A 27638-nucleotide genomic window follows, 5' to 3' on the forward strand; every position below is an offset into this window, starting at 1 on the left:
AGAGAAGGGGGGTGTGAAAAACCTGCGAAAACCCTATTAATTAGAGGAAAGATACATGTACATTGTAACAATCATTTTTACAGAGTATACATATTATTAAGTTACTGAAATTGAAATGGAGAAATTAAATACATTGACAACACATGCGGAGTAATGAGAAGCGTGATGTTTCTAAAAATAATTACGCAAACTCCTACCGCTTGAGATGAAAAAACAAAAAGCAGGGTAAAAAACAAAGTAGACACAGTGATCTGTATAACAGCTGAGTGGAATGACGGAGGGATACTGGTTAAGTTAAGTACCTGAGGAAAATGAACTTGTGAAGTGCTCTTCTAAATGTTGTTGTTGATGAAGAGTTTTTTATGTCATCTGGGAGACTAGAAGTTCAAACAAGAATGAACTTTGAGAAAGGAGGGGAAGGGAGCAATGTTAAGCCTAGAGGAGACTAGCGCAGGGATAATTTTTAACTAATTTTCTAGGCACAGTTTCCGGTTTCGCCGCAGCTGCGGAATCGCTCATATTTCAAACGGTATCGAATGTCAAAAATTGAACGCTAATGAACGGAGCGAGCATTGGAGGAATTATAGGAAAAGTAGAAATGGTTCTCGTTGGAAAATACGAATGGTGCACGGGGCTGGACGTCCGTTGATCCTCCGAGGCCTTTCACGGCCCTGGTTCCACGAATCGCATTCCAAAGCATGCAGACCAGGGGCGTGTGGGAGGGGAGGAGGCCGGGGAGCGTCTCCTGATTCGCGGATATCCAGTCGATGCTCCGATCGGTCGGAAATCGGAAACGTGGGTTTGAGCAAATTTATTTCGGATGCTCGAATGCGTGATGGAGTGATTTACGTTTTATTTTGCTTCCCTCTCGTCCGACGCGACGTTGGTTTTCGCCTTTGCTGCCCATTTGTCCAGGAGCACCACCCGTCGCCGTTTCGAGGAAATGCACGCGGCATATAATCCCGTTCTTTAATTGGCTCTCTTTGGAAGCGTGGTGCTCCGGCTGGGAGTTGAATCGTGCATCAATCCCCCTTAGGTTTTAACGGTTCATGGAGTGCTCACTGGACGAACGGCTCGAATGGTGGCTAAACGATTTGTCGCTATCTTTCGCCGATAGCGAGTGCGATATACACTACAGTTAAAATAAAAAATGTATTCTATTCAAACTCCATTTGAAATTAATTTCGGAATCCTGAATCTCGTGTGTATTTCACAGTTATTACATTTAGCGTATGGATTTATTGTTTTTACAACGAGCAAAATCAGCAGTTGATAACACGATTTTATTCAACTACGAGTATATCTTGGAATCATTCTATATTCGTGTGTATCATATTTGTGTCGTCCAGGTTAGTCTTTTGTGTATTTGAACCTGCAGTCTTAGATTTGTTCTTCTCTTGCCTTCCATCCCAGTGATCACTGGTGCAGGTCCCACTTCGGTCGAGGGTGCTATTTTAAATCTGGTGGTGCAACTCCTGGGCAATTCAATGGCAATCCAAGACCTTATCAGATGCACGTGGGGAACATGAACGAACGGAGAGGATAATAATGAAAATATGTGCGTTTAAACAGCCAAGGGATTGGTTTTATATGGTAATTTAATATTTATGCACGAAAGCGTGTGTTCTGTATTTACCTTTGCTTTTCCTGCAATTATTGCAGTTATTATGCAGTCTGTATACGTCATCGACTGCAGCTCCTTTGTAATGAAACGTATTTTTTACAGTCGATAACTCTTAATGCACGAAGCCTGTATTATCCTGGGCGATCAAATTGATGTTCCATTTAAAGTTAGATGTCCAGTCGCAAATCGACGTAAATCCATGCACTCCACAAAAATCCAATAAAATTGACGGTGGCATTGATTTAGTGATCTATTTTGTCAATGCCCAAACAATACCGTAAAAATTTGTTTTTTGTCTCAATGAAGTAAATGGAGTGCGCCGAATCGCCGATCGCAAGTTGTTATTGCCCCCCTACCTGGGACCAGCGAGAACGGTGAAAAAATCGGCCCGACTTCCGGCGGCGGAAAGGTATTTTGTCCAGTTCTATTATTATTTATTTATGCCATAGTGCGCTATTTCGTTTTGAAATAAGGTTGATAGATTTCTTTCACTGGGGTGGAAATTTTTTCTCTTGCGAAGCTACATATCTTTCGAATAAGATTTTTTTCCGTGACACTATTCGGTGAAGATGATATTTACACTTTAGATGATGCATTTCGTGTTTAATTTGTATTTTAGGAACCGTGATTCCTCGGGGGTGAGTCGCGAGTGAAATTCTTTCCCTGAGGTAGAAAATATGAGAGCCCCGTTGATTCTGTTTCCTTCCCCGTTGCCTCGGCCCCATCATTCAGGCCTTCCATGGAATCCCGCGGAGTTCGTCGCTTCATCCGCGACGCTCCCCGAAACTGCCCGCGCCTTTCACGGCGAACAAAGCACTCCGCCATCCATGCATGCCTACATTTACGGGGGGGGGGGGGACCGCAGCGAACCCTTTTCCACTTCGCGCCCGTTGGTCAGGTGTTCGCAAGCGGACCCACTTCCCTGAATGGAATTCCACCAAGTCCTTCCTTCCCTCCGCCTTTCATCCCGCAGTGTGTTTACCTGGATCCTTGAGATCTCCTCGCGAGTCATTGGTGGGACTTCCCTCGCCAACATCTCCCCCCAACCGCTACTCATCCCCCCCTTCCCTTTCCTCCGCCATTCCCGTCCCTCCTCCCCCCCGCCCGCTCCCGCCGAGGTCGAGACCAAGACTCGAAGCGCGGCCTCCCAAAAGAGCACCCTCCTAATAGAATGAGGCGCAGATTTCGAAAGGCTTCATCCCTAGAAGAATTGGTTCTTCCTTTATTTCTAGTCTTTAACGAACTGCGGAAAATATTTCGCCGACCTTACCTTTTGTTTCATCCATTGGCACTCCTATTCCACACTCCATGCGTGGATGAGGGTGACTATTTGCCACACTGCCACTCGGCCTTATTCTGCCGTTCGCACGTTTTTCTTACTTCCTTCCACGGCATTTCGTCTCTCACTCTGAGTGTTCATTAATACAAAAGTGAAGTGCCCAGCAGCGTGGGAGGCAAGGCTTCCGCCGTCATCATCCCACGAAACCCGGAGGAGGGGTTTTCGTGGCAGTTAAAAGTCATTTTGAAAGCAGGCAAGTTTTATTTGAAAATAATAACATAGAAAGTGTTTGGTGCACCTTAATACGGACCATTCAACCCAACATAAATTTATGCTCTTTCTACAGACCTCCAGACTCAGATTTGAAAACACTTCACACCCTCAACGATCGAATTTACAATTTTACACGTAAATATAACAACAGCATCAACATAATTGGTGGCGACTTTAACCTCTCTGGTATAGATTGGGACAGCAATATCGTTAAATCCCGGACCCGCGATCGCGAATCTTGCAATTCCATGATAAAATTGGTTCAAAGAAACTCCCTCCATCAAGCAGTACGCATGCCCACCCGTGGAAAGAACATATTGGACCTATTTCTTACAAACACGCCTGAACGCATTATTAGTGTATCAACTGATGAGGGCTTGAGTGGCCATTAAGCAGTTAATATCCACTTGGACATAGATATAAAAAAGATTGTTAAACCAAAAAGATAAAATTATAATTACCATAAAGAAGACTTGGAAACTTTTGCCAATCAGTTAAACTCTTCACTACCCGAGTTCAAAACCCGCTTAAGTCATGTCAACATGGAATAAACTTGGACAAAATTTGTCAATATTATGCAAAAAGGCATCATAGATTTCATCCCTTTAAAATACGTTAAAGCAAATCGCGACCCCAGGTGGTACAATAAAGACGTTAGAAAAGCCCTTCGAAAGCAGCGAATGCTACACTCTAGGGTAAAGAGGGCATCCGTGAACACATCATCCCCTGAGAATAAACAATTATGGGACAAATATAGATCCTCTAAAATTGAAACCAGAACACAATTACGTAGCGCCTTACTGGACTTTAAACGCAAAGTACTTTGCGAGCACTTGGACACTGGCGAGGACTTAGTCACATGTTAGGGAAGTAAATGGCAGTAAACAAACCGTGGCTTGCTTAAGGTATTGTAGCAATATAATTCATACAGACAGTGAGGGTAAAGCTAACATCCTAAATTCATTCCTCCGAAGCGTTTTCACGAACGATGTTGCCACCGCATATCTCAAAGAAACAATGCATACTCCACCCATGGAAAAAATAACAGCTGACCAACAAGGAATTCTAAAGCATTCTGCATTGTCGGGTTTCACCGCGTCGTTGTTTGATTCTGACAACAGTTTCGCCGAAGTTGCATTCAGCGTCTTCAGGTCGAAGACGCCGAATGCAACTTCGGCGAAACTGTTGTCAGAATCAAACAACGACGCGGTGAAACCCGACAATGCACGATACTTCAAACTACCGCCGCGAAAACCTACGCAGCAAAGGTATTCTAAAATTCCTTTATGAGATTAAACCCAACAAATCCCCGGGTCCCGAAAATATACCAGCTAGGGTGATAAAACATTTAGCTCCAAACATTGCCCCGTACCCTGAGTTTATATTTAAAAAATCCCTCACAGAGTGTAAAGTACCTAAGATTTGGAAAACCGCGCAAATAACGCCTATTTTTAAACGTGGTGACAGGGAGGATCCCAGTAATTACAGACCTATATCTCTCACTTCTATCTGTTGCAAAATCTGACAGCACATAATTGTCAGTTCAATCATGAGACACCTTGACAATATTAACTTTTTAAGTGACAATCAACACAGATTCAGGAAAACCCGCTCCTGCGAAACCAAATTAGGATTATTTACACATGATTTACTTTTATCGGGTGAGAGAGGTAGGCAAGTGGATACGATCTTCTTAGATTTTCAAAAGGCATTTGATAAGGTTCCACATGGTTGGCATTTGGGGGTTGTTCTAACACCACGCCTTTCATGGGGAGCACATATCAGGACGGTATGCGGATCAGCTTTAAAGGAACTTGGCTTCATTAAACGAAAGGGGGGAAATGCAATGAAAAAGTTAAAGAGAGGTGTTATTTTGCTCTAGTTAGACCTCATTTGGAATATGCTGCAAGTATTTGGGATCCGTGGGAGAAAATTTGGCAAAAACAATTAGATAAAGTCCAGAGAAAATCCGCTAGATTCTTAAAAAATTGTTATGATAAGAACACAAGTGTGACAGGTCTCTTAGGGGATTTAGGCTGGGAACCACTTGAAGTGCGGAGAGAACAAGCGAGGCTTAGACTTTTAGAACACCCCCCGCCAAACGCCCTTGCGGCGGCTTGCGGGGTATTATGTAGATGTAGATGTAGAAAGGTTCAGAACAAACGAGTTTAATTATGACACTGAAGGAATTCTAATGCCCCCTCACTACTTAGGTAGATCAGACCATAAAGATAAAATAAGGGCGATAGATTCCAGGACAGATAGGTACAACTACTTAACCTTAACCTAAACTTAAACTACAAGGTACATCTACTTAATACCCCGCAAGCCGCCGCAAGGGCGTGGGGCGGGGGGTGTTAGGACACCACCCGTAATTTAGAAAAGAAAAAAAAACCGCATGCAATAACCACAAAATCATATATCCACAAAAAAAACATGGCATACATTCATGCATGAACACTTACACCCCACACACATGCAAACACTCAAACTACAGCTTACATACATATGCACCTGAAAGTATACCTAACAGCTTTGCAATGTTTAACTTTGCTCCGACTTGCAAATTCAATGTTTTCAATATTTCTAAAGTGACTTCAGTTTCTTACTATCATAATTTCTGATTGTTTGGGGAAAGAATGAGTATTTGTACCGATCTATCCTGGAATCTATCTCCCTTAGTTTATCTTTGTGGTCTGTTCTACCTAAGTACATCTACATCTACATCTACATAATACCCCGCAAGCCGCCGCAAGGGCGTGTGGCGGGGGGTGTTAGGTCACCAACCGTAAAAAAGAAAAATACCACATGCAAAAAAACAACACGGAAAATTACACCCACAGCAGCGCACCCACTCATGCAAAAATCCCTTCATCCAATACTCATGCAAACACATATACCGCAAAACAACTAAAAAACTGCACCCCAGGATGCAGCACGAAAGCCATCCTACAACACGGAATCCAGGACACATCTACATCTACATCTACTCAATACCCCGCAAGCCGCCGCAAGGGCGTGTGGCGGGGGGTGCTAGGACACCACCCATAATTTAGAAAAGAAAAATAATAAAAAAAAAATCGCATGCAATAACGACAAAATCATATATAAAAAAAACATGGCATACATTCATGCATGAACACTTACACCCCACACACATGCAAACACTCAAACTACCAACTAACATACACATGCACCTGAAAGTATACCTAACATCTCTATAGTGTTTAATTTTGTTCAGACTTGTAAATTCAAAGTTTTTAATATTTCTAAAGTGACTTCGGTTTCTTGCTATTATGATTACTGATTGTTCGGGGAAAGAATGAGTATTTGTACCTATCTGTCTTGGAATCTATCTCCCTTAGTTTATCTTTGTGGTCTGATCTACCTAAGTAGTGTGGGGCCATTATAATTCCTTCAGTGTCATATTTAAACTCGTTTGTTCTGAACCTTTCTAAAAGTCTAAGCCTCGCTTGTTCTCTCCGCACTTCAAGTGGTTCCCAGCCTAAATCCCCTAAGAGACCTGTCACACTTGTGTTTTTATCTATTTTTTATTTACACAACAAGCAAGAAATTGAAACATCACTACCGCATGAAAATGCACCACGACACACTCTGCCCCCAAAGAGTCTTTAAAAGGCAGGGAATGCGACCCAACGTTGCAGGTAGCAGGAATTTCCCCCCGCGGAGAGGGACGAGGGATTGAAAGGGAAACTTAAAAACAGATGAACAGAACATGAATGAGGTCATTCGGGAAGAATGTGTTATTATAACAAAACACATAAGGTTAGTGGAAGAGTATGCATTTAAATACAACTAATTATTTTTTAGACGCTGAGGGTGGCAAGTGGAATTTTTGCCATCTATAACCCTGCAGTTGCTATCCCGTATTGTCCGTGGGAAGAAGGAGTCCTTGAGTCGGCTAGTTCTGGCATCTATTTCCCGAATTTTATATGCATGATCCAAGCGACCAATGTATGTAGGAGTACGAATAATTTGCGAGACCTCGGTGCTGAAACATGCGGATCTAAATTTATTTAATAATTTCAATCTTGCATTGAATCGTCTCTCAGCCAATGATTCCCACCCCAAATCCATGAGCATTTCGGTGACGCTTTGCGTTTTATCGTAGGAATTTTTTACAAAACGGGCTGCTCGGCGTTGAACCTTCTCAATTTCCCGAATGAGACCTTTTTCACTCGGATCCCACACGCTGCATGCGTATTCTAAATGAGGCCTTACAAGAGCGTGGTAACAACGTTCCTTGACCTTCGAGTCACTTTTGCCGACAATGCGTCTAATGAATCCCAATTTTTTATATGCTTGACCGCAGACTTTACGTATGTGAGTCCCCCAAGTTAAGTCTTTTGTGAATGTGACACCTAGGTATTTTACCGTATCAACTACTGCCAGGTCACCTCCAGATAATTTGTAAGCAAATCCCGTTGATCTTTTAAAGAAATTTACCACTGAACATTTATTATAATTTAGAGTCAATCCCTAGTTAGAACACCATTTAGTAATGCAACCTAAATCCTGCTCTAGAATAAAACGATCCTCATCCCCAGATATCTCCCGATAGATCACCGTGTCATCCGCGAACATGCTAATTTTACTTTTCACTTCGCGGTTCAAATCGTTAACAAAAATCAAGAAAAGCAACGGCCCGATCACACTTCCCTGAGGTACCCCCGACGTGACTCGAACGCTGTCGGAACTAGCGCCATCAAGGACTACCCTCTGTTCCCGCTATGAAAGAAAATCTTTAACCCAACTTATGGCGCCCTTGTTTATACCCGCGACCTTTAATTTATGAATGAGTTTACCATGTGGGACCTTATCAAATGCCTTTTGAAAATCTAAGAAGATGGCATCCACTTGCCTACCTCTCTCACCCGATAAAAGTAAATCATGTGTAAATAATCCTAATTGGGTTTCGCAGGAGCGGGTTTTCCTGAATCCGTGTTGATTGTCACTTAAAAAGTTAATATTGTCAAGGTGTCTCATGATTGAACTGACAATTATGTGCTGTCAGATTTTGCAACAGATAGAAGTGAGAGATATAGGTCTGTAATTACTGGGATCCTCCCTGTCACCACGTTTAAAAATAGGCGTTATTTGCGCGGTTTTCCAAATCTTAGGTACTTTGCACTCCTTGAGGGATTTTTAAAATATAAACTCAAGGTACGGGGCAATGTTTGGAGCTAAATGTTTTATCACCCTAGCTGGTATATTTTCGGGACCCGGGGATTTGTTGGGTTTAATCTCGTTAAGCAATTTTAGAATTCCTTGTTGGTCCACTGTTATTTCTTCCATGGGTGGAGTATGTATTGTTTCTTGGAGATGTGCGGTGGCAACATCATTCGAGAAAACGCTTTGGAAGAATGAATTAAGGATGTTAGCTTTACCCTCACTGTCTGTATGAATTATATTGCTACAATCCCTTAAGCAAGCCACGGTTTGTTTACTCCCATTTACTTCCCTAACATATGACCAGAAAGCTCTGGGGTCAGTGTCCAAGTGCTCGCAAAGTACTTTGCGTTTAAAGTCCAGTAAAGCGCTACGTAATTGTGTTTTGGTTTCAATTTTAGAGGATCTATATGTGTCCCATAATTGTTTATTCTCAGGGGATGATGTGTTCACGCCTGCCCTCTTTACCCTAGAGTGTAGCATTCTCTGCTTTCGAAGGGCTTTTCTAACGTCTTTATTGTACCACCTGGGGTCGCGATTTGCTTTAACGTATTTTATAGGTATGAAATCTACGATTCCTTTTTGCATGATATTGACAAATTCTGTCCAAGTTTCTTCCACGTTGACATGACTTAAGCGGGTTTTGAACTCGGGTAGTGAAGAGTTTAATTGATTGGCAAAAGATTCAAAGTCTGCTTTATGGTAATTATAAATTTTTCTTTTTGGTTTAACAATCATTTAATTTCTATGTCCAAGTGGACATTAATTGCTTTATGGTCACTCAAGCCCTCATCAGTTGATACACTAATAATACGTTCAGGCGTGTTTGTAAGAAATAGATCCAATATGTTCTTTGCACGGGTGGGCATGCGTACTGCTTGATGGAGGGAGTTTCTTTGAATCAATTTTATCATGGAATTGCAAGATTCGCGATCGCGGGTCCCAGATTTAACGATATTGTTGTCCCAATCTATACCAGGGAGATTAAAGTCGCCACCAATTATGTTTATGCTGTTATTATATTTACGTGTAAAATTGTAAATTTGATCGTTGAGGGTGTGAAGTGTTTTCAAATCTGAGTCTGGAGGTCTGTAGAAAGAGCATAAATTTATGTTGGGTTGAATGGTCCGTATTAAGGTGCACCAAACACTTTCTATGTTATTATTTTCAAATGAAACTTGCCTGCTTTCAAAATGACTTTTAACTGCCACGAAACCCCTCCTCCGGGTCTTGTATCTCTATCGTGTCGGTAAACTTTGAAATCTATTGGGAAAATTTCTTGGTCGTTTATGTCATTGCACAGCCAACTCTCTGTGCCTAATACTATATCAGCGGAATGAGTTTGGATTATGTGTTCTAGATCCGCTGATTTGTTCTTGAGGCTTCTGCAATTTATAACAAGTATAGTTAAATTATTTGGATGTTGAATAACGTCCTTATTTGTGCCTGACTGTAATTTAGGACGCCTTTGTGGGGATGTGCATGTCACATGTCTTTCTAAATCAATGCCAGTGTTGTCGGTGACTTTTATATTTTTATTAATAATAGTGTACGCGCTATCCCCAGATGTTACTGACCCACTAAGTGACCTGCCCTTTATCCTAAAAAAGGCCTACAGTGGTCGAGTATCCTATCCGCCACCTTACTCGCCGCTTCCGCCGTGTAATGGACCCCAGATCGGTTAAGGGGAGTCCTGCAAGATCGGAGGGTTGGTCTCAGGTCGACGAAGGAGGCTCCTATGTCCGAGCAGAATCTCGATAGTCTCTGGTTTATGCCTCAGACAAGTAGTGTGGGGCCATTATAATTCGTTCAGTGTCATAGTTAAACTCGTTTGTTCTGAACCTTTCAAAAAGTCTAAGCCTCGCTTGTTCTCTCCGCACTTCAAGTGGTTCCCAGACTAAATCCCCTAAGAGACCTGTCACACTTGTGTTCTTATCACAACAATTTTTACATAATACCCCGCAAGCCGCCACAAGGGCGGCGTGACACGGAAGGGTGATACGTAAACTGTTCCCCCTGCTCTAGTTTTTGCCCTCCTATTTTAATGTTTAGCTTAGCATTTTTCTTTCTAGAAAATCGCATAACCTTTGTTTTATTAATATTGATTCACATATCATTCCTGTCGCACTGAATTTCTAATTCACGCAGCATTGCTTGGAGCCCGTTGGCTGACTGACAAACTAAAGCTTGGTCATTGGGGAACCTAACTGATTTTAGGAATTCCCCGCCCACTTTAATTCCTACATCCAGTTCTTCCCATGCCTCTTTGATCATTTCCTCTGCATACAGGTTGAACAGCAACTGTGATAATGGGCAACCCTGCCTTACACCCCTTCCTAACACTGCCCATCCGGGCTCCTCGTTCCCCACTTTCATCTGAGTAGTCTGTGACATGTAATGGTTTCGGATTAGCCTCTTATCCTTCCAATCTTTTCCTATTTTCTTCAATATACTCATTAGTTTTTCCCAATTCACTCTATAAAACGCTTTTTCGAAATCTACAAAACAGGCAAATACCTCCTGGTTGTATTTTATTTGCCTCTCGATTAATAATCTCATTACTGCAATGCCATCACGCGTACCTCTCCCCTTCCTGAACCCAAACTGGTCATCCCCTAAGTAGTCATTTGTCCATCTCTCTATCCTTTTGTTTATGATCCTTAGAACAACGTAAGCTTCGTGGGATATCGACCTTGTTTTCTTGTAGCCGTCACATGACGTGGCCTTTACCTTTTTCGGAATAGGAACTAACACTGATCTCACAAAGTCTTCTATGCGCTCTTTCCATCTCTCTTGGATGATTCCTTAGTTCATCTACATCTACATAATACCCCGCAAGTCGCCGCAAGGGCGTGTGGCGGGGGGTGTTAGGTCACCAACCGTAAAAGGGAAAAATACCACACGCAAAAAAAACAACACCGAAAATTACACCAACAGCAGTGCACACACTCATGTAAAAATCCCTTCATCCAATACTCATGCAAACACATATACCGCAAAGCAATTAAAAACTGCACCCAAGGATGCAGCACGAAAGCCAGGACACAACAAGCAAGAAATTCGGGCGTCCCCCAGGGAAGTGTAATAGGGCCTCTTCTGTTCTTAATATACATAAATGACTTAAGCACACACGTTAGTAGCAATCTAAGGTTATTTGCTGACGACACGGTGATATACAGGGAAATAAGGAGCCAACTAGATCGCGAGCTACTCTCTAGAGACTTAGACAATATCTCGGGATGGTGCAATAAATGGGGATTAACACTTAATATAGATAAATGTGCAGTTTTGAAATTTTGGAATAAAGGAAGCGAGGAACAGGATATAAACTACAAAATAGAGGGTTCCGTATTGACTACGGCAAATCAAGTTAAATATTTGGGGGTTGTTCTAACACCACGCCTTTCATGGGGAGCACATATCAGGACAATATGCGGATCAGCTTTAAAGAAACTTGGCTTCATAAAACGGGTGGTGGGGAAATGTAATGAAAAAGTTAAAGAGAGGTGTTATTTTGCTCTAGTTAGACCTCATTTGGAATATGCCGCAAGTATTTGGGATCCGTGGGAGAAAATTTGGCAAAAAGAATTAGATAAAGTCCAGAGAAAATCCGCTAGATTTGTTAAAAATTGTTATGATAAAAACACAAGTGTGACAGGTCTCTATGGGGATTTAGGCTGGGAACCACTTGAAGTGCGGAGAGAACAAGCGAGGCTTAGACTTTTAGAAAGGTTCAGAACAAACGAGTTTAAATATGACACTGAAGGAATTATAATGGCCCCACACTACTTAGGTAGATCAGACCACAAAGATAAACTAAGGGAGATAGATTCCAAGACAGATAGGTACAAATACTCATTCTTTCCCCGAACAATCAGTAATCATAATAGCAAGAAACCGAAGTCACTTTAGAAATATTAAAAACTTTGAATTTACAAGTCGGAACAAAATTAAACACTATAGAGATGTTAGGTATACTTTCAGGTGCATGTGTATGTTAGTTGGTAGTTTGAGTGTTTGCATGTGTGTTGGGTGTAAGTGTTCATGCATGAATGTATGCCATGTTTTTTTTTATATATGATTTTGTCGTTATTGCATGCGATTTTTTTTTTTTAATTATTTTTCTTTTCTAAATTATGGGTGGTGTCCTAGCACCCCCCGCCACACGCCCTTGCGGCGGCTTGCGGGGTATTGAGTAGATGTAGATGTAGATGTAGAAATTGAAACATCACTACCACATGAAAATGCACCACAAAACACTCTACCCCCAAAGAGTCTGTAAAAGGCTATTATAGTTATATATAGCCAACTATAGTTAATTATTATCTTGCCAGCCTTATGTCTAAATGTTAGTGTAGATCTTTCTTTCTGACTTCCCGATAAATATTTTACTTTAGTGTACAGCGCTCCGATTTCACCCTTCCTCTGCTAACTCTCCATATCTTCACACTGCGTCTTCGACAATGCTTCCCTTGCCCTCTTTGTTGCCCGCCTCAATTTATTGTTTAACTCTTTGTACTTCATTTTGCGTAACTCTGTATTTATAATCTTCCATTTTCTTCTCTCACCCAACTCCGTAATAATCTCTTCCGTGGTCCATGGTTTCCTAGTCTTTTTCGCGTTAACGGCTACAATTGTGTCTTTTTCGACTTTAGACAACCCTTCCTTGATACTTTCCCATATTTCTTCTATAGTATTTAGCTCTTTACCATCCTCCATGATTACCTCTACAGCCTGTTGGTACTCATTCCTTTCAAACCATTTAATGCTTCTACATTCCTTTTCTAACCCGCCGCCCCTGCCTAATCTTTTTGAAGCGGACGCTTTATTCCATAACAACTAAATTGAGTCCGCATCCGCTAGTGGGACGCTGTCCGAATTTATCACGCTGTTCCTTAAACTGTGTCTTACCATAATATAATCTAGGTGATACCTCTCTGAGTCACCTGGCATGTACCATGTATACCTGCATCTTTTGTGGTGTCCAAACCAAGTGGTGGCGTTGAATAACCCTTTTTTCCTGCTGAACTCAACTGCTTGCAGATAGAATGAAATAATTAAATACAGTGATTTGTGACCTGCCAGTGCTCTCTTTACTACCGCGAACACATTACTCCCTCATAGTACCTTACCGCGCCGCACTCTTGGCGCTCGAAATTCCTGTCTACCGTGATTTGTGCCTCTACATTCTCGTCGCCCACTCTCCGGAAATTGCTCCTGATCTGCCTTCTTTCATTCTGTGCTAGTGACTTCCCACCATATCTTACTCCTGCATCTCTAACCTTCTATACCCTGGTGCTCCTTGATCCAGCTCACCTGTTGCTGATCTACGTTGCGAAGTCATCAATTGAAAAGTGATTTAGTGTCAGTGGCCAGTGCTTTTCCCGTAGTTGTCTTAAATAGTGCCTCCCTTTTAAATAGTGCTTTATATTCTTTTTCCCATTTGAATAATCATCCCGTAGTGCTGTGTTTAGAGGTAATTTAGTGAAAATTTATTTAGTGTCAGTGCCTAGTGCTTTTCCCATATCTCACTAATAGTGCCTTCCTTTCAATTGAGTTTGCAGGATCTTTATTTATTTGTTTCCTGCAATTGTTTAGTCTTTCCGTAGTGCAGTTCTAACCGCCTATCCCATCTAGTGCTTTACTGAACGATCTCGTAGACTAACTTATCAATTACAGTGTATCAATAAATGAAAAAGAAACACTTTGTTCCAATCCACCACTTCATTACAGGTACGACTAGTTTCGACGCTACGGCGTCATCCTCAGGTACTTCTCCATCCTCATCCTCATCCTCCTTCTACATCCTCAGGTACCTGAGGATGACGCCGTAGCGTCGAAACTAGTCGTACCTGTAATAAAGTGGTGGATTGGAACAAAGTGTTTCTTTTTCATTTATTAAAATGAACTTCCACAAAGTTGAGGCTGAAACTATTGAACTAACAGTGTATCAATATCAAATTACCAATGCTTTTAATCTTGTAAGTACTTAGATCTGACCCTGTAATATTTTTAATTCTTTCCTATTATGCTTCTGGTTGTGTTAACTTAGATAGCTTAGCTATTTCCAGTATTATCTAAGAAGTATAATGAACCACTCTTTTGACTCCCAGGTTCCTAAAAACACTACCTCCCCGTCATCACCCGTAAGCCATTACCCCTTCCCAAATTCCCAAACTCATTATCGCATACCCGCCATCTTACCCCCACGGCAGGACACCCACGGCAATACCCCGCCAGTAACACCAACGCCGCAGGATGCTCTCCCACTCAAAATACCTTGACCCCCACAGGTAACATCGCTAATCTTTGTCCCTCATACACGACTGAATACCCCGATAATGACCTCGAGTCATCATATTTGACCCAACTACCCACAATATACCGGTGCGGATTTTCCCAAACCTTTTCACCAATAAAACCTTTTGCACCTGAATTCTTCCCTAAAAGCCACCACAGATCCCTAAATCCTCGGAATTCGTCTCTTTCCAACTTGAAGGTAAAAATACATCTCGACGTCTTTCCTCTTCAACCATTGATCTACGTGAACGATACGTGGCTCCAAGTAAATTCCTTAACAATCAATTAACCTTATTCGCCATTTTTACATCTCATTCTCGTTCTTTACAAATAATTTGCCTCAACGCCATAAGTCTGTCTGCACACCTTGACTAATTGTGCCGACTTCTACCTGAAAATGAGGTTCATCCAGTTTCCATCGCTGAGACTTGGCTTAAGCCTCATAAGTATGTGTACCACGTCCATCGACATCCCTGGCTACAACTTATATTGACATAATCGTATCGGCAAGGGTGGTGGAGGCGTAGGGGTTTACGTGAGAAAAGATCTCTCATTCAAAATTATATCAAAAAGTTCTTCCATTTCTACATCTATATCTACTTAATGCCCCGCAAGCCGCCGCAAGGGCGGCACGTGCATATCCGTGAATAGAAGAACCTATGCAGGGATTCGTCCGAATGCTACTCGTAGCTGGGCGATTAGAGAACTACCCCGTGTCCCATCTCTCAGCGAGGGTGTGTCTCACGTCCGTAGGTCGGACGATTGGAGGTTCGTCTCTCGGGGCAAGGGGAAGGTAACGCTGCAGCGAGGATTGGACTCTGCGGGGGCAGATACCATCCCCGTCTCCAACAGGTACCAGGTGCTGTCGGATGACAGCACCTGGTACCTGTCGGATGACAGCACCACCGTACCTGCAGCCCCTACCCCTACTCCGAGGGCACTGCCTAGGGTAAGGCATCAGCGGTCGGGAAGGGAGGGAACCGTTATATTAAGTAGTTCCAATGTCCGGCGTATAATGAATCCGCTGCGCCGCAGAGTCCAACAGGAGGGAGGTGTTGGATTCTTGTCGTCCTGGTGTATACCAGGTGGCGGGGTACCCCAGGCGACGCTGGCGGCGAAGGCGGCCGTCAGTAATACGGGCTGCTCCAAGCTACGCATTGTGGCTCATGTCGGGACAAACGACGCCTCGGAACGTGGATCTGAAGAGATCGTGCGCTCCTTTAAGGAGATGCACTCGGAGGTGAAACGAGTCGAGGCAGAGTTGAAGGTCCCAATTAAATTAAGTATATGTAGTATTGTGCCGCGTATAGACCACGGAAGGCTCGTTTGGAATCGAATTGAGGGTTTATGTGGTGAATGTTCATGAGGTAGTGGTGTTTCACATTCTTGCATGTTGTGCCCTGGCTTGCGTGTTGTTGGATGGCTTTCGTGCTGCATCCTGGGGTGCCGTTTTTTGTTGGCTTGCGGTTTATATGTTTTCATGAGTGTTAGATGAAGGGAGTTTTGCATGAGTGTGTGCGCTGCTGTATGTGTAATTTTCCGTGTTGTTGTTTTGCATGTGGTATTGTTCCTTTTTACGTTTGGTAACCTAACACCCACCGCCACACGCCCTTGCGGCGGCTTGCGGGGTATTATGTAGATGTTAATGTAAATCAGAGATTACTGGGATTTTGCTGGGAAATCAGAGCGGACTTCGTTGATCTGAGGCCTGTCCTCTCATCGTGTCGGGTACCCCTTAATCACTCCGGGGTCCATTATACTGCCGAGGCATCGCAGTTGGTAGCGCGTAGGTTACACGAACACGTTTCGAGGGTTTAGCATAGCTGATAGGCAAGAGCGTAGGTTTATATTAGGATAAGTAAAGTAGAATCCAGCGCTTTTTGTCACTTCAGATCAGGTTATGCGTCTCAAATCCCCAAAAAATTGAGCAAACAAATTTGCGTTAAAACAACATATAACCCATGTAAATTTAATAAAATTGGTGCCTCTAAAATCATAGCAGATAGCAATGCGAGTGAATGCAATTCTTTTGTCTCTGTTAACCACGAATCGTCTCAAAAAAGTTTTGTTAGCGTATATAAAACCGAAAAACAAAAAGCAATTGACCAAATTGAAATTGTAACATTAAACTGCCGTAGAATTAGAAACAAAATATCGGATACATCTACACAAAACCCCGCAAGCCACCGCAAGGGCGTGTGGCGGGGGGTGTTAGGTCACCAACCGTAAAAAGGAACAATACCACATGCAAAACAACAACGTGGAAAATTACACCCACAGCAGCGGATTGATAAGGAGCACATTTTTGTCAGTACAAATGCAGACATAGTAGTTGGAACGGAAAGTTGGCTTACGGGAGATATAGCAAAGAATGAGGTTTTTCCAAATGGCTTCACAATATACAGAAGGGACCGACCAAATACATTGGTTGGGGGAGTATTCATTGTAGTAAAGACGCATCTTAGTAGCCAACGATATGAATGCGACGTAGATGACATACAAACCGTTTGGTGCAACATTAGGGACTACTACGGCAGAAGCCTATTCGTGTGTTCATTTTATAGACCCCCAGATTCTAACACAGATGTCCTACTCAAGCTCGACGAGCAAATATCCACTCTCTGCAGCAGACATAGCAACAGTATTTTTATGATCGCTGGTGACACAAATCTACCGCCAATTGACTGGGACACGTACTGCATAGGAAAATCTGCCAAAAACAGAGATTAATGCCATGAACTCCTTCATATATTCACAAAAGACTCCTTAGAACAAATTGCTAAATTACCAACACGGGGCCAAAGCATACTAGACATCTTTGCGACTTCTATGCCTGAAATCATTACTAACATTGAAATATTAGACGGAATCAGTTACCATAAGGCTATTCTTGTAGAGTTAAAAACTAAGTGCGTCAAAATTAACAAAGAAAAGCGTAAAATATACCTATGCACCAAGGCAAAATTTAACGGACCAAGAGAATATTTAAAGATAAAATTACCAGAATACAAGGCAAAAACACTGACAACCAATACAGAGAACACTTGGAATTATTTCTTAAATATTTTACGCGAAGGAATGAAGACGTACATCCCGTCCAAACTCAAATGAGACAGAAAGGAACCTAGATGGTAAAATGGGGAAGTTAGATCGGCATTAAGATGGCCAAGAAAGCTACAGTCAAATTTCAAAAGAGTTAAAAAAGTGACGATATAGTTTATATGAATACATCCAAAGAGCAATTAAAAGAATGTCGTAGTAAGAGGAAAAGTATTAAGCGCACAGCACTACACTCTTTTAAATCTAAAATGCTTAGCGAATATCTTGAGGAAAATCCAAAGGCATTCTGATCCTATGTTTGGGAAATACAGGGTAAACGTCCAACTGTTCATTCTTTGAAGACGGAAAATGGAGAAATCATTACAGATAGCGTGAAAAAGGCAAATATTTTAAACCATTTTTTCCAGAGCGTCTACAATAAAAACACAAACGCAACAAACGATCCTCCACACCCACCCGGGGAACACATGAGCGATCTTACACTGACCAAGCAGGGAATAGTACATCTGCTCCGTAGTATCAAAGCACACAAGGCACCTGGTCCGGAAGAAATACCTGCTAGAATATTAAAGGAATTAGCTGAAGACATTGCCCCGTTTTTACATATTGTTTTTCTAAAATCGATAGAAGAAGGCTCAGTGCCTCCCGATTGGAAGCTAGCCCATATAACTCCCATCTATAAAGGCGGCGATAGGGATAAACCAACCAATTACCGACCCATTTCTTTAACATCGATCTCTTGTAAAATATTGGAACACATTATTGTCACTAACATTATGAGATTTCTTGATAGTAGGAAAATACTAATCCACAACCAGCACGGATTTAGGAAAAGCAGATCTTGCGAAACACAACTTGGTCTCTCCATTCACGATATACTTAGATCGGGAGAAAACAACACACAAGTCGATGCAGTACTCCTGGATTTCAAAAAAGCCTTCGACAAAGTCCCACACAATAAACTTTTACATAAACTTACATACTATGGAATAAATGAGAAAATAATTAATTGGATTAGAGACTTCTTGTCAAATCGCAAACGAATAGTAGTCATAGATTGGTTGTGCTCAACGGGTGGAGATGTAACTCCTGGCGTCCCCCAGGGAAGTGTAATAGGGCCTCTTCTGTTCTTAATGTACATAAATGACTTAAGCACACACGTTGGTAGCAATCTGAGGTTATTTGCTGACGACACGGTAGTATACAGGGAAATAAGGAGCCAGGCCACACTCTATAGATACCCCTTACCCCTCGCCCGTACAGCTCTTATGAGATTGATTCGGCGGCTGCATCTCGCCCAGACGTCCCTGATATGTAATTTTTACATTAAATGTTAGTCCAAGTTCACCCCTAGATATTTCACTGAGGGAGACGTCGGGATGCGGTGCTGCGAGAGCGTTACGGCGGGCTCTGGTCGCCCCACCATCCTTCGATTTAAATGACTTTTAAAGATTATTAGGGTTGATTTCTCAGGGTTTGGTCTTAAACACCATTTCCTGAACCACTCCTCTAGCTCCATGGCGTGTTTCTTTGCATTTGCCACCGCCCGGTTTTGGCGCCGTGCCGATGTCCAGATGGCCGTGATATCGGCGTACTGCGCCGTGGTGACGACTCGCCGTGGTCTTTCATCTGTTGGCATATCTCAGCAGTACAAGTTGAACAGTAGTGGGGACAGCACGGTACCCTGCGGTACCCCAGCCGCGGGAAAGACGGGTGTTGAGTATTTGTTAATTACTTTTTCTCTGGCAACCCTATCGGAAAGAAATGTGTGGATGAAACCTGGTGAGACACCTGGCATTTTGGAAAGTATGAATATCAGTGCGTTGTGCAAGTTTTTCTCTAATACGCAAGACATGGGGTCGAATGCTCTTTCTATAACGTGGAAGAGAGCTGCCGTGAAGTGCCGTTTGTTAATAGCCCCTACCGCTTCAGTTGTGAGCAGGGCAAGAGGGTCTGCAGTGTGTGTGTGTGTGTAGGTGTATTCTTAATTTATATATGTATATGTATGTATGCATGGGTGTATATGTGCGTAATTATGTATGCAAACAACCTTGACGTGGTGGAAGGGCTTGTGCGTTCCGATGACCCCTAGAGCTTTGCTGGCGGGAGAAACAATAAATTCTCCTGGTAGGGTCGCTCATGCCAGATAGGTCGAAGGTGAGAGCCAGACGAAAGGTAGTCCACGCAGCGTCTGTTCCTCAGTGAGGCGGCTGCAAATGGCATCTGACCCCAGTGGGGCGGCCAGTAAGTGATGGTGTCACCTTAAAAACACTATTGAGGAAGGCAACGAGAAACCACCTCAATTATCATTCCCAAGATTTATATGATGGACTATACAGAGATTTTGAGCCCTGGCAACTACGGGGCTCGGCCCGATCGGCCGTTCCTCATGCCCAGCAGTGGGGGAGGCAAGGCTTCCGCGGTCGTCATCCCACGAAACCCATGCAAGGAAAAACCAGAACAGCAGAACATAAGACGCAGGATAATAATACCAAATTAGTTAGAATAGGAACGTGGAATGTTCGGACAATGATGAGGGCAGGGAAATTGGAGAATGTTAAGTGAGAGATGAATAGGGGAAAAATAGATATTTTAGGGATATTTGCGAGGTGACATGGAAGGATAGCGGGGATTACTGGAGTGATAATTATAGAATAATATACAGCGGCGGGGACGAAAGCAAACGAGGGGTTGCCATAGTATTAAATGAAGAGGTAGGAAGAAGCGTAGTCAAGAGCAGGTAACGGATAGGCTATTATTAGTAGAGAAAAAGCAGAACCGACGAACTTGGTTATTATTCAGGTATACATGCCACCGAGCGACCATAAGGAAGAAGAGGTCGATAGGATAAACGATCAGTTAGAGGACATAATCGTTCCTAATAATAATTGCTGCAGGGAAACATTTGATAGTAATGGGGGATTGGAATGGGACGGTAGGCGAAGGAAGAGATTGTGATGAGGTGGAGGACTACGGTTTAGGCACGACGAATGACCGCGGGGAGAAAGCAGTTGAGTTCTGCAGGAGACAGGGGTTAGTCATCACCAACACTAGGAATAGACACCACAAGAGACGCAGGTATACATGGAAAATGCCAGGTGACTCCGAAAGGTATCAGCTAGAATATATCCTTGTTAGAAACAAGCTTAGGAACATTGTGATAAATTCGCACAGCTTCCCGGGAGGGGATGCGGACTCTCACCGCAATTAAGTTGTTATGAAATGTAGCGTCTGTTTCAAAAAGATAAGGCAGGGTCGGCGGGTAAGAAAATGGAATGTATAAGATTTGAATGGATTGAAAACAAAGGAGTACCAAAGGCTGTAGAAAATGGAATGTAGAAGCATTAAATGGTTTGAGAAGGAAGGAGTATATACAGGCGGTGGAGGAAATCATGGAGGATGGTAAAGAGCTAACTACTATCGAATAAAAATGGGAACGTATCAAAAAACGGTTCTCTTAAGCTGCAAAGGACACTATTGGAACCGTTAACGCTAAAAGGACTAGGAAACCATGGATCACGGATGAGATGATTACAAAGATGGAGGAGCGGCGAAAACGGAAGAATGTAAATACAGAGTTAGGCAAAATGAAGTACAATAAAATGAGGTGGGCAACAAATAAAGCAAAAGAAGCATGGTGGAAGACGCAGTGCGAGGACAAGGAAAGTATGCAGAGGAAGGGTGAAATCGGTGCGCTGTACACCTAAGTTAAATATTTATCGGGAAGTAAGAAAGGGAAATCAATGATTGCAGTTAGAGATAAGGCGGGTAAGGTTATAGTTGACGCAAGATAGATCCAAGAAGGATGGAAGGAGTATATAGAAGAACTGTATAGTAAAGAGCTAGACCAACAAAGTTAGACATAGAAAAGGAACATGACGTTGAGGTAGATAGCTTAGGTCCAGGCATACTAGACGAAGAGATAGAAAGGGCATTAAGGGAGATGAAACTAAATAAGGCCGTGGGGGTGGATAACATTCCCGCGGAACTATTGAAATGTTTAGGAATGTTTGGGAGGAAGAGTCTATAGGGGCTGATTCGTAGTATCTATGAGGAAGGAATCTGGCCGGCAGACTTTGTGAGATCATTTTTAGTTCCTTTGCCGAAAAAAGTAAAGACTACATCATGTGAGGACTACAGGACAATAAGTTTCATATCCCACGCAGTCAAGGTGATTCTCAGGATCATAAACAAAAGGATAGAGAGTGCGGCACATGATTACTTAGGGGATGATCTGTTTGGGTTTAGGAAGGGGAGAGGTACGCGTCATGCCATTGCAGTAATGAGATTATTAATTGAGAGGAATATAGAACACAACCAGGTGGTATTTTCCTGTTTCGTAGATTTCGAAAAAGCGTTTAATAGAGTGAATTGGGAAAAACTAATCAGTATATTGAAGAAAATAGGAATAGATTGGAAGGAAAAGAGGCTAATCCGCAACCTGTACATGTCTCAGACGGCTCAGGTCCGAGTGGGGAACGGGGAGTCCGGATGGGCAGTGTTAGGAAGAGGTGTAAGGCAGGGTTGCTCATTATCACCGTTGCTGTTCAACCTGTATGCAGAGGAAATGATCAAAGAGGCGTGGGAAGAACTGGAGGTAGGAATGAAAGTGGGCGGGGAATTCGTAAAATCAGTTAGGTTCCCCAATGACCAAGCTTTAGTTTGTCAGTCAGCCAAAAGGTTGTAAGCATTGCTGAGTGAATTGGAAGTTCAGTACGAAAGGTATGGGATGAGAATCAATATTAATAACACAATGGTTATGCGATTTTCTAGAAAGAAAAGGCTAAGCTAAACATTAAATTAGGAGGGCAAAAACTAGAGCAGGCAGAACAGTTGACGTATCATGGTAGTGTTTTGGACCAACACGGTCAAAGTAGTAAGGACGTAAGGAGAGGAATAGCGCTAGGCAAAGAGACTTTCACAAGGGGGAGGGAGTTGATGAGAGGGACGTTGAGTAAGGATGTTAAGAAAAGACTCGTGAAAACTTTGATATGGAGCGTAGCTATGTACGGCGCGGAAACGTGGTCATTGAAGCAGGAGGATAAACGTAGACTGGAGGCTTTTGAAATGTGGGTTTGGAGAAGAACGGAGAAGGTAAAATGGACACAGAAGAAAACAAATGAGGAAGTACTTGCTGTTTAAGAAAATGAGAGTTCGGCGCGGAATCCAATTTCCGATATGAGATTGCTATTGGGGTATTGGAGGAAGCATTCATTATTGACCACATTTGGTGCAGATTCTTTTGAGGTTTGGGGGCAGTGTGGTCACTCCAAATCTGCCCACTTTGCGCACATTGAAGCTCCAGATGGCTATGGAGATACCTGTTTCTTCCCGTGTCAAATTAACTTTCATAGTTTTTGATTTTTCTAATCACATCAACTTTTTTGGGATTATTATTGGATATAAATGCATACTGATAGCCCTCAATATGAAATACGATACGCGTTTATACAATACTCGTGTAGGAAGTGTAAAAGTGGTTTGTCCATGCATGCGATTCCAAGTGTCGGAAAAGGTGATAGAATAGATAGATTCTCTTTTTTGGACATGTTTATCCACTTTTGTCGCGGTAGTCCAGTGGGTAGAGCGTTGGACTACCGACCGGAGGGTCCCGGGTTCGATTCCCGGGCAAGGGACTCTGGGCACCTGTAGCTCCACCCAAGCTATGTGATTTTTCGGGTGCCAGGTCTTCCTGGGAAACCATAACCGGCTCAGGGAAAGGAACTGGCCCCCCTACCCTGATGTGTGAATTTCTCACGCCGTATAGGGCTTAGCACTGGGTGAACTCTACCATCACCTGCCAAACCGACCTTCGGGTTGATTACTGTGTTTTATCCACTTTTGCTACCCTCATTGTTTCTTTTGCCCTGCATTAATCTGGGAAGCTTGGGCAACCCAACATGTAAATAGTTCGCAAAGTCAAAATTGCGATATTGTAAAAGGTGCTGCTGGCATTGAGAGACTTGTTTGGAGCGACACAGCTTGACGTGGCCACTCCACAGGTTGTGTGCGCCGCGACCGGTGTGTGCGCCTGGAACATTCCACATCGGCAGTTGCGTGAACATCTCCATACTCATATGCTATAATTGCTTTGCATTTCATTATGCAATTCCCGTGCACGGCGGAGAAATGAGCTCAAAATATGATAGATGAGTTAGAGATGACCAGCAGTAAACATTGATGTTTTGTGGTCTTTAGAGTAATACATCATGCGTAAATAATCTCCCAAGTGTCAGTCACTAAAATTATGTAAGAATGAACAGTCAGAGTCGATTGAATTAACGTGAAAGGGAGAAGGGAAATTGTGATTTAAAATTGGAATCGCCAGTCATTTTTAGTTTCTAAATACTTGAAATATGAATTAGCATTGGATTTGAAGGCCAAACCGCTTTTAGATTTCATACAGTATAATAATAAATACTTTCATTTGAATGAACTCAATTGCTGATGTATAGAATATGAGATGGGGACGAAATATAGAAAAATGGGGACTCGAAATATAAGTAAATGAGGTGATTCGGATTTTGAAATCGGGATTCGATGTAATTAAGGATTCATTGTTTGGCATTGGTCAAATTTCAGCTTCGACTCTTCTTTTATTATAAGTCTAATTATACTTGTGTTGTCGAACAAAGAGAGGACAAGGCATATTATGGGAGGAGAAAGGATAGTTGGAAAACATTTAAAGGAGACAGGCAAGGTGGGTGCAGAGCATTTTAACCAGAGATAGTATTTTTAAGACTGTCATAGTCTTAAAAATTCTGGAGGATAATGTTAGGCAAGTTAGAGGTATTGAGAGGAAAAGGATAGACGGAATGTATGGAGATACAGAATAAACATATGAATAATTGATGAAGGGTTTCTTATAATACGGGGCGTTAGGTTTTGTCTTGTTAGGTGGGGCTAAGAAATGTAGGAGTGTTGAGTTTGCATCTATTCAAAACTTACCTTAAACGGTAGACTACCTAATAATAATGCTGTTAGTGTATTCAAAAATCTTATTCTTCGAAAAATTATTAGAAAAAGGTTACAATTGATGATGAAATGATTGATATCCTGTTCCTACGTGTCTCCTAATAAACCCCTGGCTGTTTGTGATTCCCACCCGTACACTTCGAGTTCAATAATATGGAATATTTTTCAAATTTAACTTTTTCAATTTGATTTTTAACCATTCTCTAATCCGGATGTAATTTAAGCAGCAATAGATTTCATGCTTCAGTCTAATTCTGAAGATTTTGAAAAATAAAAACACTGCAGCGTTCACGGCAAACATCTCGCTACACATAAAGACAAAGGATCCCGAGGTACATCATTAAAATGCCTCCGACATAATACGCTCAGTGTATCTGCGCGCGAGGGAAGTTTCACAGGAAGGAATAAAATGAAATTCTCTCTTCTCTGCCTTGATTCCCTATGCGATAAAAAGCCCTTCCTAGCTCCCATTTATAATCCCATCATCACTTCGAAGTGCCGAGGGCGTTGTGAGTTTTTATTGCCTAAATGGCGGATTCTACGTTTCTTTCGACGGCAATGAAAAGCATTTGGAGCGTAATCTTGGTGCCAACTGTGCTCTCCTCACTCAAAGTTCTCTTCCCTGTTCGGCCATCAACGGAGTCTCATATTTCTCATAAATCTTTCTTAAATGACTCGATGAATGGCAAGGACAAGTTGTTACACTCGTAATACGAAAGGGCCATATAACAGGCGGTATTTGACTGTAAGATGCCTTCTACGCCTGCGCCGATCGAGAATAGTTCCAATTGGTGTCGTAACCTTAGCTATGAGGCTATCTCATTCCATTTGATTTACATCCACGGCCTGATTCGTGGCACGTTTACCACTTGAAGGGCTCTTAAACGTCAGAATTTTTTTTTTTAATTTTTCAATAGGAATTACGGTCGCAAGTCATAGTTACATTTTAGGTTTTTCAAAATTTGCCGAAGACTTTGCAGCGCACCCCCCCTTATTTCCTCTCGTAAACTGTTTTAGATAGACTGGGAAATACAATTTCGAATGTTGTTGTAGTTAGTAAATACCTTTATTATGTTTAGCGTTGTGAACGATCTACTCCTATTTAATGTGCATTGATTCACAGTTGCAACCAAATTATCAAAATAGCTTAAGCCAATATTTCTAATGCCAAAACACTCTCCGGTAAGTGAAACTCAGAATTATAGAACTAATGTTCCCTATGCTACCCGTCGCTTTTGTTAGCCGTGTATATACATAGAGGAAGGACTCAGATTTTACTAAGAACTTTTTGGATAATGAACTTCGATAGAAGTGAGTGGCTTAATTTTGGAACTTTTTTAAATTATATATTTATGCATTGCAATACTAAGTTTTATAATCTTCCTCCATTTCTCCGTTTCAGAGAAATTTATAGTTTTAGTGAATCATTAATTTGTGAAAGACGACCTTCAAATGAACGTGAAAATAGTTAAGAATAACAAATGTTTGAGTAGATGGTACATATTCACCCAGTTGGCGAGTAGGCGAGGGCCAGTTATAATACGTATTATTGTGATCTTCGAAAAGTATGCAACATTCGAAAATTTCGAAGCAACCAGCCTTTTAGAATTGCAATAGAAAATTTTAGATCAAGATAGCTACAATATATTTATCTCGAACGTTATTTCCCTCTATAAAAGGCATTTGCATTTCAACAATCACTATTCTCCTTCGATTTAATCGGTGTTATTTTGTGAAAACGTTATTTGAACCACTCATATTCTGTAGGTTTCGCCCGACGGCTCTCTCCTGCTACGAGGTAGAAGGGAATGAGTGAAAAAAGTCAATAGTATCGGATAATCTCCCGCAGGTCGGATCAATGGGTGTCGCAAAGAACAAAGGGCGTTGTTCGGCGGTGATTAAAAGGGGGTGGGAGGGGGTTAAATGGCGCGGAGGGAGGGGATTAAAGGCAGGGGGAGGGGGGGGGTTTAGAGAGCACGCCCAATCAAGTTCTCTCTTTGCTATTGCCATTCCTCGTTAGCAGAGAAACATCTTGAAAATATTCAAATGAAAAAGTTGTAAGAACTTAAAGGAAAATTTGCTTAATTTTTTCCGCTCCGTTTCTGAGGGCCACGGTCCCTAAGGGTTGTGTCGCGAGACGACAGCTTAAAACCGGGCGCCGCTTTCGACATTGGTACTCATTAGTACCCTTACGGCGTGTCGTAACCATCAGGAATTTCTTGAATGCATACATTGGTTCTTAGCAGCTCAGGTTAATCCTGCTCACGGAATTGAAATTTTTTCGCGGATACACACGAGCAAATGTTTAAATTAAAAATGAGAATGGGAGTAGTATGTATTTTATGAATTTAGTATGGTTATTAATTGCATCCGTTTCAGGAACTCATCGGATAAAAAAATAAAATGAAATGTGTACACATCTGAGATAGATATTTTTATAAACACAGTTTTGTGATATTTTATTCTGGTCTATCAAAAATGTTATCTGTGTGTATTTCCAAGCTTGTTCTATACTTGTCGAATTCTGTTTTCAATGAAGGATTGGGCCATATAATGAAGGATTGGGCCATTAATGTTTGTGCCTTATTCGTTGGAAGTAGGTCTTGTATGTCGAAGCACGTGAAATTCCGTGATACTCACGGGCGAAAATACTTTATTATACGAGTATATTACTTGTTTCGTAAGAGCACATCAAATAAAGCGTTATCATCATTCTTTGGAATGATATAAAATCTTATATTACTTTCGTTCATTGTCGTAAAAACTTAATACAGGACCGTTTCATGCCACTTCAATAAATAAAATATTTAAAAGAAAACATATTGCATCGAGAGATTTTATTTCATTTGCACAGCTGTTACGCAGCGTTCCTCTTTCAGAGATTTCCTGCTCAGTGAGAGCGCCTTGCTAAAGGCTAATCTGGTAAAACATCATCGT

The 27638-nt window shown here is 42.0% G+C and overlaps 1 protein-coding gene across 1 annotated transcript in view; it reads left to right on the top strand.

Moving 5' to 3' along the window:
- The window catches only part of vex (somatomedin B and thrombospondin type 1 domain containing protein vexed), a 1115080-nt gene that overhangs the window by 713285 nt on the left and 374157 nt on the right, over positions 1–27638 (top strand). The gene's annotated exons all lie outside the window — the stretch shown is intronic.

This window comes from Hetaerina americana, unplaced genomic scaffold (genome assembly GCF_022747635.1).
Source record: "Hetaerina americana unplaced genomic scaffold, ioHetAmer1.1.p SCAF_29, whole genome shotgun sequence".
Taxonomy (NCBI): domain Eukaryota; kingdom Metazoa; phylum Arthropoda; class Insecta; order Odonata; family Calopterygidae; genus Hetaerina; species Hetaerina americana.